The sequence below is a fragment of the Psammomys obesus genome, unplaced genomic scaffold (assembly GCF_907164565.1).
Source record: "Psammomys obesus unplaced genomic scaffold, mPsaObe1.curated_primary_1811, whole genome shotgun sequence".
Lineage (NCBI taxonomy): Eukaryota > Metazoa > Chordata > Mammalia > Rodentia > Muridae > Psammomys > Psammomys obesus.
This window is the reverse complement of record NW_026596034.1, coordinates 17954484-17967346: the sequence shown is the minus strand read 5'-3', so window position 1 is coordinate 17967346 and position 12863 is coordinate 17954484. Positions and strand designations below refer to the sequence as shown.

Here is a 12863-nt window from a genome sequence, read left to right as displayed (position 1 = left end):
ATCATTTCTTAGCATGTATAAAAACTTTTGAGGGAATTAGTGGGCTTTTAGTATAAACAGAATGTAGAGGCATGGAGAGCTGGTTTTTACTTTCTACGAGGCATCCCACAAACATTGCCAGGTATCACCTCTCAGAATTGAAATTCTGCCAGCGTTTGCTTATATTTTATTTTTGTTTGTTTTGTCATTAAGACAAATCAGACATTTTTGCACTCGGATCCTCAATCATAAAGTTCAGGCCACTTATCATTGTTTTCTTAATCCTTCTGCCTTTGGCACTAGCTTAGAAACACAGTGTCTAGCATATATCAATATTTACTGACTATTCCAGGTCTCAGATGCTAAGCAGAGTTAGGTCTAGTCAGTACATTGGCAGGGGAAGATATATTCTTATGATTTGATTCCTTAAGACACTGAAATGGTTTAAGGTTAAGGAATGCTGCATGTTTATCACTTGTATGTTTGAAGTAACACCGGTCTTCTGGTGTACTTCACTCCATATTTCTTTATGGATGTACATAATCAGTTTTTGCAACTAATTTATTCTTTTACTATGTTCAGACTTTTCTCCGTGTGTGAGTGATAAAAGTACTTACCTTCTTCTCCCTGCTGCAGCTGGGAGTAAATCTCCCAGAAGGAAGTTTGTAGGGAGTCTCATATTTCATAATTTATGGATGCTTCAGCCCCAGTCCCACACTCTCCCATTTCCAGAGATGCTTTTTCCTGATATCATGGTCAAATTCAATTACTTCTCATTCGAGATTGTCTTTACTTCTATTTGTGAGCTTACTGTTATAATCAAAACATAACCACGTCCTTTAATGGAAGGTCCATTTGTTCTCATACCATTAACTGCTGGTATGATAAGTCCCTTATCATCTCCCTTCTATTCAATTTGACCCATTCATATACATCTTGGGAGTAGTTCATAGATTAGTTCCATATCACTGTTCAAATCAAACACTAGCTACTGGAGTACAAAAAGGTGTCTCATCTCCTGGGACTTATTGATTTTATGCCTTTTAAAATATTGTTAAACAAGCTGTAAGTTGTGGCAAACAACTTTAATCCCAGCACCCAGGAGGCAGAAGCAGGTGGATCTCTGTGAGTTCAAGTCAGCTTGGTGTGAATAGTAAATTTCAGGATTCCCAGGACTATAGAGAGATACCTGGTATCTCAAAACAAACAAACAAACAAAAATGTATTCTTAATAATATGCATTTTTATTTGCTTTAACATATAAACAGAATTATAGGTTTTTGTTTTTTTTGGGGGGGAGGTTAAGTTGGGGAGGTTGTTTTTGTTTGTTTGCTTGCTTTTAGTGCATAAAAGTTAAATGGGTTCAATGCCTGACCACTGCACCAAGAAAAAAAGTTAAATTATTCATCATAACATATTAAAAAAAAAAGCTTCTAAAATAAATCCCAGAGCTGATGTCTCTACCCATACAACATTTCTTCACTATCTGTGTCAGTTCATTTCAGGCACATCTATACCAATGTTTACCAAAAATTAAATAGCAATATCATGCTGAACTAATAGCCACTTATTGGTTCAAAGTTCCGTGATTCAGGGTGTTACTAAAGGCCTACTCCAGCCACTTGACATTCTGACACCACTCCTTGGAATCTACAGTAAGGACCAGACATCTTACTACAAAATTACTTCCTCAGTCCTCTTCATTTCTTCTCTATAACTTTTAAAGAATACATGCCCATTAGCTGAAGAACGGATGATAATGTGATATATGTATATGTTGTAATTCTATTAGGCTGTAAGAAAGACTGAAATCCACAGGTAAGTGAATAGGAAACTTAAAATATTGTACTGAGTATAGTAACCAAAACCTTGAAAGACGAATGTTATGTGTCATCTCTTATTCGAAGATCCTGTGTCTGAATCCTTAGGTTTGTATACATAGCATGTTAGTCCTATGCAAGGTCTTAGATTACTATTTTTTCACATATTCTGGTCATATGAGTCATTCTTTTCCACTAAGTATATTGTGAAATACGGAATGATAGTCATAATAACATTGTAAGCTATTTACTTATTTCCCTGATGCTAAATTATTAGGTCTGTGCCAGTAATATTCCAGAATGTATCTTTGCCTGTTCTTTCAAAACTACTACTTAGCATCAAATTATCTTATGGAATAAATTCATGAAAAGGCTACATTTATCTCATGCAGCATTTTATGCAAAATTGGTTTTGAATATCTACTTTTATTCTTAGGTGTTATTAAAAAGTCCAAAAGATGCAATAATTTATATTCAGACTAAAAGAGAAGAAGGTTGACTCTGACATGCATGGATGGTGAAGGAAATTTAAAATGAGACAAACTGGGTTGTGGAATTCCAATTATAGTGTGGTAGTTGTTTGACAAGTATAAACTGAATCCAAGAGAAGACAGAAGAAAGAAAGAAATTTAGAACGATATAAGGTAAGAACTAAGGATAGTTCCTGATTCTGCTTCCTTGTTTATAAGTTTTAAAAAACTGAATTTTATCTATTCTTTGATTGATTCTAGGTTGTTTCCAGAGAATGGCTATGACAAATAAAGCTGCTATGAACTTAGTTGAGCAAATGTCCTTGTTGTATGGATGAGCATCTATCGGATATATGTCCAGGAGTGGTCATGAGGTGGCACTATTTCCAATTTTCTGAGAAAGTGCAAAATTGATTTCCAAAGTGGTTGTACAAGTTTACATTCCCACCAGCAAAGGAGGAGTATTCCCCTTTCTCCACATCCTCTCCAGCATGTGTTGTCACTTGATATTTTAATCTTAGCCATTCTGATGGGTGTGAGGTAGAATCTCAGAGTCATTTTGATTTGCATTTCCCTGACAACTAAAGACATTGAGCATTAATTTAAGTGCTTCTCCTCCATTTGATATTCTTGTTGAGAATTTTCTCTTTAGTTGTATATTCATTTTTTAATTTTTTTTATTTTTTATTAATTACATGTTATTCATTTTGTATCCCCTCATAAGCCCCTCGCCTTACCTCCCCTTTTGGCATGCGTGTCCCTCCCCAAGTCCACGGATAGGGGAGGTTCTCCTCTCCTTTCTGATCTTAGTCTATCAGTTCTCATCAAAAGTGGATGCATTGTCCTCTTCTGTGACCTGATAGGGCTGCTCCCCCCTCAGGGGGAGGTGATCAAAGAGCAGGCCAATCAGATTATGTCAGAAGCAGTCCCTCTTTCCATTACTAGGTAACCCACTTGGACACTGACCTGCCATGGGCTACATCTCTGCAGGGGTTCTAGGTTATCTCCATGAATAGTCCTTGGTTGGAGTATGAGTCTCTGGGAAGTTCCCTGTGTTCAAATTTTCTTGTTCTGTTGCTCTCCTTGTGGAGTTCCTGTCCTCTCCAGCTCTTACTATTTCCCACTTCTTACATAAAATTCCATTCACTCTGCCCTACAGTTGGCCATCAGGCTCAGCATCTGCTTTGATAGTCTGCAGGGCAGAGGCTTTCAGAGGCCCTCTGTAGCAGGTTTCTAGGTTGTTTCCTGTTTTCTTCTTCTGATGTCCATCCTCTTTGCCTTTCAGGCAGGGATTGAACATTTTAGTTAGGGTCCTCTCTCTTGCTTGGTTTCTTTAGATGCATAGATTTTAGTGGGTTTGTCCTACGTTGTATGTCTATATGAGTGAGTATATACCCTGTGTGTCTTTTTGCTTCTGGGACAACTCACTCAGGATGATCCTTTCCAGGTCCCACCATTTACCTGCAAATTTAAGGATTTCCTTATGTTTCATTGCAGAGTAATACTCCATTGTGTAGATGCACCACAATTTCTGCATCTATCGTTCAGTTGAGGGGAATCTGGGCTGTTTCCAGCTCCTGGATATTACAAATAAAGCTGCTACAAACATGGTTGAGCAAATGTCCTTTTTGTGTACTTGAGCCTCTTTTGAATATATGCCTAGGAGTGGTATGGCTGGATCTTGAGGAAGTACTATTCCTAGTTGTCTGAGAAAGTGCCAGATTACTTTCCAGAGTGGTTGTACAATTTTACATTCCCACCAGCAGTGGAGAAGGGTTCTCCTTTCTTCACAACGTCTCCAGCATGTGTTGTCACTTGAGTTTTTGAACTTGGCCATTCTCATGGGTGTAAGGTGAAATCTCAGGGTTGTTTTAATTTGCATTTCCCTAATGGCTAATGAGGTTGAGCATTTCTTTAAGTGCTTCTCTGCCATTCGATATTGCTCTATTGAGAATTATCTGTTTAGCTCTGTTCCCCATTTTTTTAAGTGGATTACTTGGTTTGCTGCTTTTCAGCTTCTTTAATTCTTTATATATACTGGATATGAGTCCTCTGTCAGATAAAGGTTTGGTGAAGATTCTTTCCCAATCTGTAGGCAGTCGTTTTGTTTTGATGATGGGGTCCTTTGCTTTACAGAAGTTTTTCAGTTTCATGAGGTCCATTTATTGATTGTTGCTCTTAGAGCCTGTGCTGTTGGTGTTCTGTTCAGTAAGTTTTCTCCTGTACTAATGAGTTCTAGGGTATTCCCTCCTTTTTTTTCTAGCCAATTTAATGTGTCTGGTTTTATGTTGAGGTCTTTGATACACTTGGACTTCAGTTTTGTGCAGGTGATAAGTATGGATCTATTTTCATTTTTCTACATGTAGACATCCAGTTGGACCAGCACCATTTGTTGAAGATGCTATCTTTTTTCCATTGTATGGTTTTGGCATCTTTGTCAAAGATCAGGTGTCCATAAGTGTGTGGGTTTATTTCTGGGTCCTCCGTTCGGTTCCATTGATCCACCATTCTGTTTCTATGCCAGTACCGTGCAGTTTTTAAAACTGTTGCTCTATAGTACAACTTAAGTTCAGGGATGGAGATACCTCCAGGAGATCTTTTGTTGTAGAGAATTGTTTTAGCAATTCTGGGTTTCTTGTTATTCCATATGAAGTTGAGAATTTTTCTTTCTAGGTCTGTAAAGAATTGTGTTGGTAATTTGATAGGATTTGCATCGAATCTGTACATTGCTTTTGGTAAAATGGCCATTTTTACTATGTTAATCCTGCCAAGCCATGAGGATGGGAGATCTTTCCATCTTCTGATATCTCCTTCTAATTCTTTCTTCAGAGACTTGATTTTTTTTTTTACATACAGGTCTTTGACTTGCTTGGATAGGATCACACCGAGGTACTTTATGTCATTTGTGGCTACTGTGAAGGGTGTTGTTTCCCTAATTTCTTTCTCAGCCCTTTTGTCTTTTTCATACAGGAGGGCTACTGATTTTTTTGAGTTAATTTTGTATCTGGCCACTTTGCTGAAGGTGTTTATCAGCTGTAGGATTTTCCTAGTGAAGTTTTTGGGGTCACTCACTTATACTATCATATCATCTGCAAATAGTGATAATTTGACTTCTTCTTTTCCAATCTGTATTCCCTTGATCTCCTTCAACTGTCTTATTGCTCTAGCAAGGACTTCCAGCACTATGTTGAAGAGATATGGAGAGAGTGGGCAGCCTTGTCTTTTCCCTGATTTCAGTGGGATTGCTTTAAGCTTCTCTCTGTTTAGTTTGATGTTGGCTATAGGCTTGCTGCATATCGCCTTTACTATGTTTAGATCTGGCTTGTATCCCTGATCTCTCCAATATTTTAAACATGAATGGATGTTGGATTTTGTCAAATGCTTTTTCAGCATCTAGAGAGATTATCATGTATTTTTTTTCTTTCAGTTTGTTAATATGGTGGATCACATTGATGGATTTCCGTATATTGAACCACACCTGCACACCTGGGATGAAGCCTACTTGGTCATAGTGGATAATATCTTTGATGTGTTCTTGGATTCGGTTTGCAAGTATTTTGTTAAGTATTTTTGCATCTATGTTCATAAGGGAGATTGGCCTGAAATTCTCTTTCTTTGTTGAGTCTTTGTGGGGTTTAGGTACCAAGGTGAATGTGGCTTCATAGAATGAGTTTGGTAATGTTCCTTCTGTTTCTATTTCGTGGAATAGTTTGAAGAGAATTGGTGTTAGCTCTTCTTTGAAGGTCTGGTAGAATTCTGCGCTGAAGCCATATGGTCCTGGGCTTTTTTTGGATGAGAGACTTTTGATGACCGCTTCTATTTCTTTGGGGGATATAGGACTATTTAGTTGATTTACCTGGTCCTGGTTCAGCTTTGGTAAGTCAAATCAATCAAGAAAATTGTTCATTTCATTTAGATTTTCAAATTTTGTGGCATATAGACTTTTGAAGTAAGTCCTAATGATTGTTTGGATTTCCTCAGTGTCTGTAGTTATGTCCCCCTTTTCATTTCTGATTTTGTTGATTTGAGTGGTGTCTCTCTTCTTTTTAGTTAGCTTGGCTAAGTGTTTGTCGATATTGTTGATTTTTTTAAAGAACCAGCTCTTGGTTTCATTGATTCTTTGAATTGTTTTATTTGTTTCCAATTGATTGATTTCAGCCCTGAGTTTGATTATTTCCAGCTGTCTACTCCTTGGTGTGTCTGCTTCTTCTTTTTCTAGGGTTTTATGTGGGCCATTAAGTTGCTTGAATGAGCTGTCTCAAATTTCTTCTTGAAGGCACTTAGTGCTATGAACTTTCCTCTTAGCACTGCTTTCATTGTGTCCCACTCATTTTTTTTTAATTGAACTATTTGGTTCATTGGTGTTCATAGAAATTGTGGTACATTTACACAATAGAACAACACTCAGCTGTTAAAAGCAAGGAAATCATGAAATTTGCAGGCAAATGGATGGAAGCAGTAAAGATCATTTTGAGTGAGGTAACCCAGAAGCAGAAAGACACACATGGTATATACTCACTTATAAGTGGATATTGGTCATATAATATAGGATAAACATTCTAAAATATACAGACCTAAAGAATCTATACAACAAGGAGGATCCTAGGGAAGATGCTTAATTCTCAGTAAGAATTAAGCATTAAGCATTAATTCTCATTAAGGAAAACAGCATGGACACTGGAAGTGGTAGAGGAGAGTAAGCAGGATAGAAGCCTACCATAAATATCCTTTAAAATACCCCACCCAACAAAGGATCAAAGCAGACATAGAGACTCACTACCAAACTTTGGACAGAGTACAGGGAGTTTTATGGAAGCTGGGGGAGATAAAAGGACCCATAAGAAACAAGAGTCACACAGGGATACCAACAAAGCCAAAGAAAGAAAGAAGAAAGAAAGAAAGAAAGAAAGAAAGAAAGAAAGAAAGAAAGAAAGAAAGAAAGAAAGGAAGGAAGGAAGGAAGAAAGAAAGAAAGAAGCAAGGTCCAGGGGGGGCTACAATGACTGATGCATTAACCAAAGACCATTCATAAAGTAACCTAGACCCCTTCTCAGATGTAGCTCATAGACAGCTCAGTCTCCATGTGGGTTCCCTAGAGAAAGGAGAAGGGACAGTTTCTGACATGAACTCGGTCGCCTGCTCCTTGATCACCTCTCCCTTGTGGGGCAACCTAACCAGCCCACACAAGAAGAGGATCCAGGCAGTCCTCATGGGACCTGATAGGCTAAGGTCAGAAAGTAGAGGAGGAAAAGGGAGGGGTGGTAGTACTGGGAGGAGATGAGAAAGGGGGCTACAACTGGGATACGAAGGAAATAAATTTTAAATAATGATAATTATAATAATAATAATAAAAGAACTGAAGTTTAGGGTTTTGAAGGAAACACAAACAGATATACATACATGTGCAAGCATGCACATATGCACACACATAGCATATTTATCAATTTATAAACTACCAAGTATACTAGATTTAGAATTAACATTTTATTAGTCTATCATTTACAGTGAATAGACATACGTTCTTTTCTGAAGTATTAGTACTATATCAATCATTTTATTGTCTACACTATTTCTTATATAGAGTTAATAACTAGGATTACATGAACCCAAAGCCAATATTTTTTATTTGAGGTCAGTTGAGACTATTATTTGTTAATGTTTATTTTAACCTGCATAGAAACAGTTTTGCCATGAATGTAACTTAAAAAGTGTCTGCTCTTTTCTCTTTGAAACAAGACACTTGTGTCTCTAGTTCTTCAACTCTAACTGTTCTACTGCACGGGCTGGGATTAGAGATAACTTCCAATTGACCAAGAAGGATTGATTCGGACTACTGATATTCTACACCGACATGTTTAACAGAGCGATTTCCAGAATTAAAACAACATATTCCTGAATTTGTTTGTAGTTTGGTCATTTGCATAACTGTACTGGAATCATCCTTCGTGCTATGTCTTCCAAATTCTACTTTTCAATGAGTGCTGTGAGTCACACAGAAGTACCAGGATTCTATCAGAAAAAAAGGATCATTATTGAAGAACAACTTGCAAAAAAAAAAAAAACTTCTTCAAGGTCAAGCCAATATTTTTGTCACTTTTCTTGTTGGCAATACTGAACCCTTTTATGCCACAGGCAAAATATTTAAGACTTGGCTGTTTTGATCAGGTCCAAAAGGATCATTCACTTACATTCAGATAATCTTAGGGAAGCTTTAGCTTTTTTAAAGTAGTATTTGCATGCTGCTAATATACTAGGTATTGGTAATTTATTTTTCTAAGTAATCCTTTGTACCTGGTGTCATAAATGTCTATATATTATGTACAATTAAATAGGAAAAAGAATGAGAGAAAGAAGAAAAAGGACTTTTAAGAAGATCAAGGAAGGGAAGATGGGAGAAAGGGGGAAATGGAAAGAGGATGAAAAGATTATCACTTATTTTATTAGATATAATAATAATTCTTGCTTTTATTAGAGCATTGTTATGATTCAGTTTATAAGCCTCACACTCAGTTATCTGGTAACTAGTTAAACATGCTAATAATATGGTTGATATCTATAGTTCGTATTTGACAATATTTCTTACCATACCAGAGCTTAATGGATATACAATGTATTTCAAAGGTTATAAAAATAAACATTTAATAAGTCTTTACAAAATAATTTAACAATTTATATAACATTTGAGAACATCCATCTGTTTCGATTCGCTACTCCCTGTAAGGCATATTGATTATTCAATTATAAAATTTACTCACAGTCTTTCCTTTTACCATTTCATACATGTTCCTTTGTTTACTTCCTCCATTGTTTTGCATGTTACAAGGCAAGAAATCTCACATCTCTTTCTACTGTGTATTTATTATTATATTTTTGTTAAATATAAAAACTGCAGCTGATTCTTGGGAAAATCAAGTTTTGTTTGTTTTTTTACATTGAGGGTTGCATTTAATATCTAGTTTATTGTTACATTTCTTGTGGGTACAGTGAACTTTATTGATTGCTTCCCTAGGCTCCTTCTGCTATTCTGGGGGTATGGGATGGAAACTCTGAGGGAGAATGTTAGTGTTGAGAGTGAGCTGGGACAGTGACTCCTCAGCAGCCAATGGCCTCTCTCTTTTATATCCTTGCTGGGATGGTTCGTCCAGGGCTTCATATTTCTTGGAGGCCATGAGCTTCACAGTCCTGCTGCTATTGTGGTATTCATTGACATACTGAGAAATGAGATTTACAAAATTGTCACTGAGAGTAATTCCAACCCCAGAATCGAAGGTGGAAGAGTACAACTCCCTGTTAAAGTCACAGGTGACAATTTGATCCTCAGTGTAGCCTAGGATGCCCATTAGTGGACACTTGGATATCTGTTTCAGCACCTTCCTGTTGTCATCATACTTAGAAGCTTTCTCCTGGTGGTGTGTCAGATGTATGACAGACAAATTTGGAGAAGAAACACAGAAAAACATGCCATTGAGCTTCCTGTTCAGCTCTGGGATGATCTTACCTAAATGTTCTGGGCATCCCCATGCCCCTCATACCGCACCTTTCGAGAGAGGCCATCCACAGTTATCTGGATGGCAGTGATGGCATGGACTCTGATCATGAGTCCTACCACAATGACACTGTTGTAGTGGATGACCTTGACTGTGAGGGGAGGGGAGTTAAGCAGTTTGTAGTGCAGGAAGCATTGCTAACATTCTTGAGTGAGATGTCAGATTTCTTGTGGTTCACACCCATCACAAGCATGAGGACATCTGCAAAAGAGATGAAGATGATAACCACTTTAGCTCCACCATTCAAGTAGGCCTCACCGTTCTCCATTGTGGGGAAGACACCAGTTGACTTCACAATATAATCAACGTCAGCATCAACCCATTTGATGTTAGCAGGGTCTTGCTCCTGGAAGATGGCGACGGGCTTTCCATTGATATTAAGCTTCCCGTTCTTAGCCTTGACTGTGATGTTGAACTTGCAATGGGTAGAGTCATACTGGAATACACGTAGACCATATAGTTGAGGTCAATTAAGGGGCCATTTTGGCAACAATCTCCACTTTGCCAGAAGAGCATGTGAGAGACCAAAGGATAAAGTAGCAGCTATGGTTAAGACCTAGAGTAGGTGCGGTAAAAAAGTTAGTAATGCCCTGAGGGGAAGGACCGCCTTACTGCATTCTTTCCCCACCCACTAGAGATAACAGTTGCTAGGAAACTGGCCCATTCCCCCTAGGGAGGGACACTAGATCATTATGGTCTGGGGACCTTCCTATAGCCAATCAATTCAAAATGTAGCATTTTGACCAATAGATGCTTGCCAGGCAGGAATTGCCCCTGCCCTGGGCATGCTGGGATGGACCAGAATCTATATATCAGCCAACTAACCTGGGAGCAGCACGCTCAGCTCCCACCGCTTCGGTGGTGGGTGTTGTGGGCCCAAGCTGCACCTTGTAATTTACAATAAAAAGACCCTCATGTGTTTTGCAACGGAGTTGATTCCTGTACATCTTTTGGGGGCTTACAAACTGGGTATATCACAGGCAGCCCTGGTAACCAGGCACTCAGCCTAATATAGCCAAATCCATTAATTCCGACCTTAACCATTCTGTCTAAGGGATGAGGATGGCACTACATGAAGAGATGCAGCAGTCTCTAGAACTAGGATGAACAGGGGTATTTTATTTATTTTTATACACAATTTACTTACTGTCTTTTCTCAGAGTTAATGTCATAGGCTACTATAAATATAATTTTATTTTCCTGCCACTTCTACTCTTTAGAAAAATGCCAACTTCTATTTGATATTACCAGTCAACTAAAATGTACGATCCTAAAGAGGCCTATATTCAAAGACAGAGCTGGTAGTAAGTCTGAACTCCCACATTTCTGTATAACACTCCAGTAAGCACATGATGAGAACACATGAAAATGACTCATGCCAGTGATGTCCATAAGGTGAGCACTATTCAGGCCAGAAGAGCAGTGACTCTACTGTTTAACAAACCAATATCACAGAGTCATGTTTTTCCAAGACTTGAATTTCAGCCTAGAAACTTTTCTGAGATACATACATGGTATCTAGTACTTTATTAATGTGTGAAATGTAAGTTTGGAGTCTAGTGACAATATAGAACCTTATGTTCAGCAGTTAAAACCTATTCTAGCTTCTGAAAGATCTTGGATATGAACATAATTTATTTCTCGTGGTGATATGAGGGAGCCTGATGCTGGGTTTGCAGTCATTTATGTCTGTTACATGCCTTCAACCCTGTGAGAATCTCACATGACATTGAAGAACACTCACTCCTACTCAGATGTAGCCCATGGCAGCTCAGTGTCCAAGTGGGTTTCCTAGTAATGGGAAAAGGGGTTGTCTCTGACATGAACTCAGTGGCCTGCTCTTTGATCACCTCCCCGTGAGGGGGAGCAGCTTTACCAGGCCACAGAGAAAGACAATGCAGCCACTCCTCATGAGACCTGATAGACTAGGATCAAAAGGAAGGAGAGGAGGAGCTCTCCTATCAGTGGACTCAGGTAGGGGCATAAGTGGAGAAGAGGGAGGGAGGGTGAGATTGGGAGGGAAAGAGGGAGGGAGCTACAGGTGGGATATAATGTGAATAAACTGTAATTAATAAAATAAAAATAAAATATGTTTTTAAAAAAGAAGCAACAGTATAATTAACCACAGCCACAGTCACCTAGCAAGAATAGTGTATCACACTGGAAATGTGATTGTTCAATAGTCACATTTCCCCCTTCTATAAACTGTAGCAAATATATCAGACTCTCTGCTTCACCTACTTCTACAGTGGGGTAGCCCTTCATATATCTTATGTTGGTTGAGTTGTTCAGTCCATTTAGGCACTCTATTTTCCAATTAATGAGTTTCGATTTTAAAATGTATGAGTCACTTTAGGTATTTAGAAACTTTGAGATGAATGAATGGGTTATAATGGGATTTCACTGTGCTGAAGGACTTGTTTTCTGTTTCAATTAGCAGACATTTCATATCTCTTGACTCAATTTCATTCATTTAAGTATTTAATACTATGATTCTCTCAGACCCTTTTTATTAACTTTTCTAGTCAATGAACATGGCCTTTTTTTCCCCATATCTTTTATGTTCTTACTGTTTTAACTCAATTTTTAGGAAGCAGTCCCCTTCTTCAAGTTCAAGTTTTCCACAAATAGTTTCAATACAATATTTAGTCTTTAATTTGGGGCTTACTCACTACAGAAATTTTTCCTTGAGCCTGAGATTGTCATTAGGTCCTAGTATGGATTTTGGACTGATATTGCAAGAAATTCATAGAAGCTCAGCACTTCAGACAATAAAATTGCATTAGAGTTATACAGGTAAAAAGACTGACTATGGTCTCATTGAGCTAAAATCAGAGTGTAGAAAACATGTGTTCTCTGTTCAGGTTCTATAGTAAATGGTTCATTTGTTTTTCCAGGCTCCAAAATGACCCATGCACTTTTAAAATTTTATGCTTATACTCCAGCTTCAAAGGGGGTAAGAGATAGCTGCGTAATTTTGAATCTTTCTTCCTCATCTTCATTTTAAGAAATCACATAGCTAAGTTACATGTATTCAGATAAACCAGG

At 37.9% G+C, this 12863-nt stretch overlaps 1 pseudogene; it reads right to left on the bottom strand.

The window, feature by feature from the left end:
• Window positions 1-9287: 9287 nt before the first annotated feature.
• Window positions 9288-10859, bottom strand: LOC129686858 (glyceraldehyde-3-phosphate dehydrogenase-like; annotated as a pseudogene).
• Between the last annotated feature and the right edge of the window lie 2004 nt (window positions 10860-12863).